The following is a 10,734-nucleotide window of genomic DNA, read 5'->3' as shown; positions in this document are numbered from 1 at the left end:
GCCCTCCCGATGAACACGACGCATTCCGTTGCCTCCCCATGAACACGATGACGATGTTGTTTCTCCGTTCCGACCCAGCCATGTACACGAGCCCTGGCCATACGTATGCATGAGTAGGCGTTCGAGACCCCGCCCGTATGTACACATACATGGCCGTATTTTATTTCTTGCACCCTGACCGCTGTACGTACGTGTAAATGCTACGTGCGCGCCTCTACTACGACACGTGCGCGCCTCTACTACGACACGTGCGCGCCTCTACATCAACCAGTATGTACGTACATGTTCGCGACCAGAATGACAACGCTACGTACGCTTCGACCAGGTGGGTCCTGACTGTCAGGCACTTCCTTGCCTGCGAAGATGTAGCTAGTGGGTCCCGGCAGTCAGGGGGCGAATCGTTTTTTTCTCGGACGCACTTCCTTGCATGCGAAGATGTAGCTGGTGGGTCCCAGCAGTCAGGGGGAAACATTTTTTTTCACGAAATATGGTGGCCCGTCCGGTGGGTCCCGCTGTCAGATGGAGGAATAATTAGTTTGCACGTAATAAGGAGACACTTCCTTGCTGCGGCCGTGGACCCAGCTGTCAGCCTCTCCACGTACAGTCCACGTCCGATGGAAGCCGTTCCTTGACCATGTTGACCACGCCGCGCCGAGAGCACCGGGGCGGTGGACGACGGCTTGGCCTAGGAAGGGGACGATGCGGAGCCGGGGAAGACGTGGCAGTGGGTGCCCACGCGTAGAGGAGTACGAGGGTTCACTGGTTCGCTGCGGTGTGAGGCTGCCGTCGCCGCAGAATAACAGGGGGTGTAGGTGAGTAGAGGGATATCCTGGCCAGCGGTGAGAGTAGTAGGGGGCGGCGAGGCCTCCGCCGCATTGCAGCCGGCCACGGGAGGCGGGAGCACGAGGCACGACCGGTGCTGGTTTGGGCGGCTGGAGCAAGAAGACCAAAGGTTGAAGAAGCACTACGGCCGTTGGATGGACATCATATGGTCACTGGAGTTAGAATCATGCATATTGACTAAGTTGACAAAGCCCTCCATCCCCGCCAGCTTAGTAGGCCCACAAGTCAGCCTGCCACTATACTGGGTCCCAGCTAACAGGGGAAGTATTCATTTTTTTGTGCGTAATAAGGAGGCACTTCCTTGCGTGCGAAGATATAGTTGGTGGGTCCGAGTTGTCAGCGGCGGTAACGTTTTTTTGCGAAATACAGAGGCCCTTTCGGTGGGTCCCTGATGTCAGGTGGAGGAAATATTATTTTGCGCATAATAAGGAGGCATTTCCTTGCGTGCGGCCGTGGACCCAGCTGTCGGCCTCTCCACGTAAAGTCCACTTCAGATGCATGTCGGTCGTTGACCACATTGACCAGGCCGCGCCGAGAGCACCAGGGCAGTGGACGACGGCGAGGCCTAGGAAGGGAACGTCACGGAGGCAGGAAAGACTCGGTAGTTGTTTCCCACGCGGAGGGGAGTACGACTGTACGAGGGTTTACTTGTTCGTCTGCCGTCGCCGGAGAATAACATCAGGTATGGGTGAGTAGAGGAATGTCTAGGCCAGCGATGGGAGTATGGTGGGGCGGTGAGGCCTGCGCGGCAGCAGAGCCGGCCGTGGGGAGGAGGGAGCAGGCAGTCCCGTCGGCGCCTGTTTGAGCGGCTGGAGCAGGAAGAGCAGAGATTGAAGAAGCACGACGGCCGTTGAATGGCCATCCAACAGTCACTCCTTGTGCGTTAACCTTTTTTTAGGAAAGTCTCAAATCAGTGAAAAACAGCATACAACCCATTTGCTAATTCTTAAGGTTTTCTAGAGCCCATATTCTTTTTGTTAGCATTACAGCCCATATTGTGGCCACGGTTAAAAAATTATACGAAATTTTGCATATTTCGGTGCGGTCCGAACTGTTTTTAATCCTGAAATTTCGACTCACATTCAAACTAATTTTAAAAATAAATGTATATCAATATAAAATCCAACAAATTCTCCACGCATAAAAATTAATGTAATTTAAAATCTCGAAATAAAAAAAGATATTTGAAACTAATTGCCGGTTTGATGTGTTTTCAAAATGTACAACCCATTTCTCATTACTGATGGGCCATTTTCTTGGCCAGCCGAATGAAAGCTCTCTTCGTCTTGAAAGATTTGCAGCCCAACAGGCCTGACAAAGCGACTTACTTGGCAAGTCACAAAAAAACTGGGCTGTGGCCATGGACCCAGCTGTTAGTCCATTTGTTTTTTTAGTCCATTTGGTGGGCTGGGTGAAACAATGATGTAGCATCTATGCAGCCCATTTAAATCCCATTTGCATTTTTCTCGAAAGCCGCAGACTTGCTGGGTTGGGTGAAAATATCATGTTGGGCTAGACGGAGAAATGTTATAAAAACATAAACACATGATTGCACGTTAGTAAAATATTTACAAGCTTATGTACGCAATCACTAGGAGTTAACTTGCCAAATTATATATAAACTATTATTATTATTATTTTGTAAGAACTTTCAACTTGCGAAATAAAATATCATTTTAATTTAATGAGTTAATAGTACGTGGGGTATTATTATTTTTTAGGCTAGACGTGGGACAGTTGAGTTGGTTTTAGGGGAAAGTACTGGGAGAAAACTTAGTTTACATCGGAAAAAAAGTGGGAGAAAATTCAGAGACCTGCTAGTCCACCCGAGGAGGGGAATATGTTGGGAGGAAGGAGATTCAAAGCACGGCTGCCGAATGAACTAGTTTTTTTACAGACAAGTGAACTAGTTTACATACATAAGCAAATTGCCACTAAAAAAGCAATCAGGTTAATGGGTTCTTAAAAAAAATATTTCGAACAAAATAGATAATTACGACACATAGGCTAATGCATGAAACACTCACATGATAAAGGTGCTTATAAACAGATAAAGTACAACATCTAGACCTTTCTGGCACGCTTGATCATGATGCTACGGCTATCCGTGTACTCGTCGGTTATGGGAAGCAGACACACCCTCATGTCCAAGATCTGCATGTACATGTCGTAGCATGCATATGCGCCCTTGGTCGTGTAGGTTATGTAGGCTAGTTTCAGAGGTACCTCCCACGTGTCCAGGTCGTCTTCTTTCATGTTGGCGTATCAGGGGTCGATGATGGTCTCAGCGAGGTCAACCACGGAGTCCTTCTCCTGCCCGTTGCTGGTGATCTTGTATTGCTTCTGGATGTCAACAAGCTTGTTGCACCAGATGGCCGAATCGTCGCGTTCTTCCTTCTCTCCACCGTAGCGAAGGTGCAGTCGGCGCTGCCGATGAAACGGGCGAATGCTCCAGAACCTGGTGCAGCCATAGGACTGAGGTGAGGCAGAGCTTCACCGAGTCCGTATCGTTGGTGTACATCACATTCAACTTGGTGCAGCCATAGGACTGAACGGCGAACTCAAAGGGGAACTCCTTACTGAAGTCCATATCCAGCAGGCTCACCCCTCGGATCGCCATTGGAGTCTCTTCGAGTGAACGAGTGTGTAGGCGGCAGCGACAGTTCGTTTTTCAGCTCCTGGGGAACTGGATTCAACAGTAAGCTGAGTGTGTACAGGCGACAACAGTTACTACCCCTCCCTCATCCGTTGCACGCCCGGCAGAAGATGCACCCTCGGCCACACGTCGGTTCACGAGCGAGTCTGTATTGGTACTGTAATAACAGGAGTTAGTGGTCACTTTACTTAAATTTAATTACCTTTAATAGAAATTTGTACTTAAAACAAGAAATGCATTCACTCGTTCTATCAGCGCCACAGGATCAACATGCACAACAATTAGAATTATTATTCTGAGGACGCACACGATCATCACATTTGTCGCACTTTCACAAAGATAATACTACCGAGTTTGAACTGTTTGTTATGGTTGTTGTCCTCTGCATCATCATGCCATGTTTCCCAGCTTGCAAGATTCAGAACCAATAAATAAGATCCAAATAATAAGTACAACAAAGATGCCTACACATCTCATTGATTCCCAACTTGCAAGATTCATAACCAACAAATAAGATCCAAATAATAAGTATAACAAAGATGCCTACACATCTCACTGATTCCCAACTTGCAAGATTCAGAACCAACCCATTAGAGCCTTTTGATAAAGTGAATATCGGGATTAAATCCATCTTGGCTAGCCATGTCATACAATGGAAGAACTTGGCGAATGCTATTGACCGTCACAACATTTGTAGTTGAGTATTCCTGTTTGCACAACATGTTTGCACAGCACAAACAAGGAGACACGAGAGCATGATTTCGCTTTAATAGCGGCCTCCTTGAACTCAACCTCCAGCTCTACTTGGATGAGGTCTGCATGGAGTTCCATGATTCAATTCATGCGCCTTTTTCTGCAGTTCACCTGAAATGAAGCAAAAATTGCATCATTCAGCTAGCAAGAAGTACTTGCTCTTGTGAGCTGGCAGGTTCTTCTTTAGTAGTTGCACTAAAATTGAGGAGCATTAAGGTTGGCTGTCCGGCTCATGTAAGGTGCAGCTATAATTTTCTTATCCTTTTGTGCAGTTCCACTAAAATAAAGTGCCATTGTGGTGATAGTGACGGCTCCATCTTGCAAAGGCTAATAAAATGTTGCACGAGATTACTAGCAGAATTTGACGGAGATTTTGGAAACTCCAATCACCATTTTGTGCAGTTCCACCAAAATTGAGAGATGTTGCCCACATGACATTTTAGTTGAACTGCATAAGACACTCATTCCAAAAAAAGTCTTTTCTGCAGTTCACCAAAAGGTCACAATAGCAACAAGGTGAAATGGATATCCCTATCTTCACAAAAAGATAGAAAGTAAACAGTTGTTGGTCAATAAGAATATACGAAACATATACAAAATGAAAAGAAGCATCTTAATTAATTTCATGGCAATCACGCAAGGACAATAGAAATTTTAAAATGTCAGTGATGCTTCATGTTACCAGAAGCATTACGATTAACAATGAGATTCCTCAAATATGGGATTACTTTAATGGTGGCCTTGCTTGTTTACCAGACACAGTAAATCAACAGCAGCTAAAGAGTTGGTTTAGGGGCATGGGACCGTGGGGACACCAGGACACTCAGCAGCGTAAAGGAGCAACTTACTTATCATACTGGGGAAAATAGCAGGAGTGCCATTGTACTATGTGAGGGCAGCAAATCTAATCCTGAGACCTTTTTATGTGAGGGCAGCAAATCTAATCCTGGAGACCTTTTACTATGTGACTTGTCCACCAGCTGCCACTTTCTATCCTTTTTTCAACCAATAATAGATCTGTTCCTTATCCAGTTTGTACTGCATTTTCCCATTATTTCCCTTTTCAACCAAGAGACCGGTTGGGTATCCGGTCTCTACTACTTTCACCATATTATTTCCTCTTTGAATCAAGTCCTAGATTCATGCTACAACTTTCCCCCCTTTCTTCGTTGTTTAAACAAAGCCCTAGATTCGAATGCATGAAGTAGCTTTACCTCTAATAATACTAAAAATTTAGGTGGCTTCGGAAGAGCTGATGGGAGTAGAAATGCACATGCAGACACGTGGGGAGCTGGGGCAGTAGAGCAAGGCCGCTTTCGAAGAACTTATACCTGAGGGTCGCCGGGATGTCGGCGGCGGCAGGTCAGATCTGCGGACAATATGACAGGGAGGAAGAAGGGTCAGAGGACCTCCCGAGCCGGACATGTGTCGGAGAGAACGGCACGGGCAGAGGATCGGGCCCCTCCGGCAGCTGTGGGTTTCCTCCCTCGACGGTGATGACCGCATGAATGATGCACCTTTTAGTCCTCTACACACACCGGCCGAAGGGATCCGACCGGATCTGTGACCAGCGGTGAGCAAAGAGAAAATGTCGCTACCGCTGTCTTGTTTATATCTAGAGAGGATGAGAGAATGAAGAGACCAACCCTAGTAAAGCAAGCGCCCAGGCCCCTGCGTCCATATATAGTGGAGCGATTATCTTTTTTCTCTCCACAACAAGCGTTTCAATTTGTGTACGTGGCATTAAAGAAAAGAAACTCTCTATTTAAGGTGACTACTGTACGACTCCTACTTACTACTAGTAGCACTACAGTATTGTTCACTTGTGCTCCCCGCCCCTCCATTCATTGAACAACCGCACGGGTGAATAAACATACAGTAAGTACTGTATTTATATAGAACGAACAAGCTCGAACTGTTTTCGCGTAGTTAAAAGTTGAGGGCGGGGCTTTTCCCGGGCAGTACGCGCGGCAGTTTTCAGGTAGGGCCAGAAGACTATTTTTTTTAAAAAACTTCAAGACGGCCACATAGCATGGAGCCGACCCCAACGATTTTAAGCTTACAGTCACGGTACACGCTATCCTAGACTACTATACACATGAAACTGCCACACGAGCGTCCGAGCTGCGCTTGGCTCTTCGCCTCTTTGGGAAGTCGAACAATGATGGAATACTACTGCACTGGAGGAGTACTACAGTACGCTTCTGGCCATCTGACACCGATTGAACTGCTGCATGTCCATCGCATGCGGGAGGGAGAGCGTGTAGCGAAAGCTTCTCCTAGTCTTGCCAGCCACCACGCTCATGGGCGAGGGAGGGACGCTCCTGCCTTTGCGTGTATGATAGGTGGGCCCTACAGGTGTGTGGCCAACCTGTCATACAACCAAAGGCATGTGCAGTTAAGTCCGCGAGGGAGAGGATAATCAAACTTCTTGTTGATGTATGAGTTGAGCGACACATCAAAGCACTGCACTCGATATATTTCAATAATTTGCCTGTGTGACTCCCAGATGCAGAGGCCGGGGGTCATCTTCCTCCTTTTCGAGAAAAAATAGATGCGTGTGTGAGAGGACGAGTGCATGCGTGCACCTCTTCTCTTCCTGTATAACGTACTACTAAACTCAGAGTACAAGTTTTTGTGGGTGGCATGATGGTGCGTGCCGGAAGTCCCGAGAGATAGGTTTAATGCATTAATTGCAATGCATGCATGCATAAAGTACATGTATTGGTCAATTTTCTCTTAATACTTGCATGCAATGATTTAATGCACCTTGGAATCTGAACATGTGTTGGGGATAACCAAATTGAGCCTTATAAAATGGAAAAACTAAAATTTTGAGATAAGCCCTATAAAACCGGAAAGGAGGGAGTAAAAAAAGAAGTACTCCATCCGGGAATAGTGCCGCACTTCGAAACTAGAACCGTCAATAAATTTTGAGCTTGTGTCTCGTCACATTCCAAATTACTCCATGCTATATTGAATTGCAAACCTGTTCACACCGATCACAACCTAAACGCTTTCCCACTTAGGAGCGTATTAGTACTCGGTTATAAATAGTAGTATGCCAAGATGACTGCACATTCCTCCTCAACTCCTCATCCACAAAAACAAACAAGTCATTCAATATCCTTACCTTGCGTTTGCCATGGCCAGCATGAGTTCTGGGTCGAGAGATTTCCACCAGGGAGAGGCGAGCATGGAAGCGGAAGCATGAGAGATGTCCCGCCTCACTGCGAGAGCAGCCGACATGTCCCGCCGCGCGGAAGTAGCAACACAGAGGTCCCGCCGTGCCGCTGAAGCAGCACGGAGGTCCCGCCGCGTCGTTGATGCAGCAGACTGGTCTGGCCGCATCGCGGAAGCAGCAGAGATGTCCCGCCGCGCCACGAATGCAGTAGAGATGTCCTGCCGCGCCGCGGCGGTCTGGGAAAATTTCTCGTGGGCACGCGACGACTGTTACAGGAGCATGCATGTGATCGTCCATAGCCAGATGGATCAGATCTCCGGCTCGGCGAGGTTGTAGGACGACATGATAGCCTCGTTTGAACAGGCTACTGGCGTCATCCGGCAACTAAGGGAGGGCAATGAGAGGCTCCGGGCCAAGTGCGACCTGCTGAGGGAGAAGATCGTCCGAAGTGCAGACCTGCAGGAGGAGACTAGTGCCTTGTTGAAGAAACTTATGGACGAGAATGACATGCTCCGCAACGAGCGCCAAAGGCTGGTGGAGGAATCCGTGGATGTTCTCAAGCAGCGTCTTGAGGACACGAAAGAGCTCATTGCCACTCCCCGCGGAGACTAGTTTCCTGGTTTCTTTTGATGTAATAATGTCACACCCTAGCTAGTTCAAGCATTAGAGTGTGCATCATGTTTAAATTTCTCTTAAATTTGAAACGGGGAAAGCAGAAACCCCCAACACCCCCTGGAAACAACTAGGGTTTACTAAAATTATTTTCAATGAACCTGAAATGCCCTTCTAAAAAGTTCACCCTCTTTGTCTTGGGTTAAAACCTCTGGAAAAATTGGTGCACATTTTTCTAGGTCAACAGAAGGTCATTGAACTAAATCATAAGTATTTGAATTTGGGCATTTAAATGCTATAAAATAATTTAAATTCCCAAATAATTCTGGAAATAAATGTTTGCTGTTGGAAATAATCTAAACAGAGCCCACAATTATTTTCAGGATTTTTGGAAACGTTTTAGTATTTTAATTAAAGCCCAACAGTTGCAGTTAAATAGAAAAACAGAAACAAATAAAGAGAGAGAGAGAGGGGGAAGCCCACCCGGGCCTTACCTGTGCTGGCCCAGCCCACCTGGCTCGGCCCAGCCTACTGGCTCCGCCAGTCGTCGTCCTCCTCGCGCCAGAAGGACGCGGAGCGTGGCCGGCGCCCGTGGCCACACGCCGGCCACCTCCTGCTTCCGCCGATGCCTGGAGACGCCTAGGGGTGCCACATGACCCCCACGTCCCCCTCTCATCCTCGCTCACTCTCCCCTCGTCTCCCTCACCCTCTCTCGCACCATGGCCGACGAGCCTGTCGCCGTCTCACCGCCATAGTCGCGCTCTCCGTCACCCCCTCGCCTCTCTGACCTGTCCAGAAGCTCCGCCGCGACGCCCTCGCCCTCCCCACCGAGCCACGCTTCGTCGGAGGCCCTGCATCGCCGCTATCGCATCGTCTTCAACCTCGGTACCCGCCGGACGCCGTTCATTGATTCACCTCGCTCCGGTCGCCCCCGAGCCCACTGAGCTGCTCATCGACCTCCCTGTGAGCTCCGCCGCCTTTCCCCTCTTCTTTCCCACGCGTTTGCACCCTCTAGGCCATAGTTCCACCATGGCCGAAGCTCGTCTCCGCTCGAGCTCGTCGCCGGCGTCGCTCCGGCGACCATTTGGTCCTCCCGTGCTATGCAACGTGCTTGCCGCATCGCGTAGTGCCTCACTAGCGCTTCAGTTTCCGTGTTTGCACGCCGCAGCCCACTCCCCGCACATGGCCGAACTCCGGCCGCCGCCTTGGAGCTCGCCGTCGTCGTCTCCGGCCACCGTAGGCCCGGCCTCCACCACCACTAGATGCGCGACTGCAAGAGCTCTCCAACGAGCCCAAGAACGGCCTTGCCCGTGCCCTGTGGGTGTTTTCCGAGCTGCGCCACTGTTTTGGGCCTCGCCGGCGTCGAGTCACCGGCGAGTTTGACCCAGTTTGACTCCTGGGTGGGCCCAGGTAGACCCCCCCTGAGTCTATGACAGGTGGGTCGGTCTGCTAACTAATTTAGGATTAGTTTTAATTAATTTTAATTAAATCAGTCACTGACATGTGGGCCCAGGCCCCACTGACAGCTAATTAGTGTTAATCTAATCCTGTTAATTAGCTGAGAGGCTGACAGAAGGGGCCCACCAGTCAGGTTTGACCTGGGCTGTGTTGGGGAACGTTGCAGAAAACAAAAATTTTCCTACGGTTTCACCAAGATCCATCTAGGAGTTCATCTAGCAACGAGTGATTAGATGCATCTACGTACCTTGTAGATCGCGAGCGGAAGCGTTCAGAGAACGGGGTTGAGGGAGTCGTACTCGACGTGATTCGAATCACTAAAGTTCCTAGCACCGAACGGACGACACCTCCGCGTTCAACACACGTACGGAACAGCCACGTCTCCTCCTTCTTGATCCAGCAAGGGGGGAGGAGAGGTTGAGGGAGATGGCTCCAGCAGCAGCACGACGGCGTGGTGGTGATGGAGCTGCAGTACTCCGGCAGGGCTTCGCCAAGCACTATGGAGGAGGAGGGGGTGTTGGAGAGGGAGAGGGAGGGACCAAAAGAAAAGGTAAGAAGTCCTCCATCTCCCCCACTATATATAGGAGGGCCAAGAGGGGGCGCCGGCCCTAGGAGATCTAATCTCCTAGGGGGGTGCGGCCAAGGGGGAGGAATCCCTCCTCCCCAAGGCACCTAGGAGGTGCCTTCCCCTCCTAGGACTCTTCCTCCCTTGAAACCCTAGGCGCATGGGCCTCTTGGGGCTGGTGCCCTTGGCCCATGTAGGCCAAGGCGCACCCCCTACAGCCCATGTGGCCCCTCGGGACAGGTGGCCCCACCTGGTGGACCCCCGGGACCCTTCGGTGGTCCCGGTACAATACCGGTGACCCCGAAACTTGTCCCGATGCCCGAAATAGCACTTCCTATATATAATTCTTTACCTCCGGACCATTCCGGAACTCCTCGTGACGTCCGGGATCTCATTCGGGACTCCTAACAACATTCGAGTTACTGCATATACATATCCCTACAACTCTAGCGTCACCGAACCTTAAGTGTGTAGACCCTACGGGTTCGGGAGACATGTAGACATGACCGTGATCGCTCTCCGGTCAATAACCAACAGCAGGATCTGGATACCCATGTTGGCTCCCACATGCTCCTCGATGATCTCATCGGATGAACCACGATGTCGAGGATTCAAACAACCCCGTATACAATCCCCTTTGTCAATCGGTATGTTACTTTCCCG

This window comes from Triticum dicoccoides, chromosome 3A (assembly GCF_002162155.2).
Source record: "Triticum dicoccoides isolate Atlit2015 ecotype Zavitan chromosome 3A, WEW_v2.0, whole genome shotgun sequence".
NCBI classification, from domain to species: Eukaryota; Viridiplantae; Streptophyta; class Magnoliopsida; order Poales; family Poaceae; genus Triticum; species Triticum dicoccoides.
Note: the sequence above shows the minus strand (reverse complement) of the source record.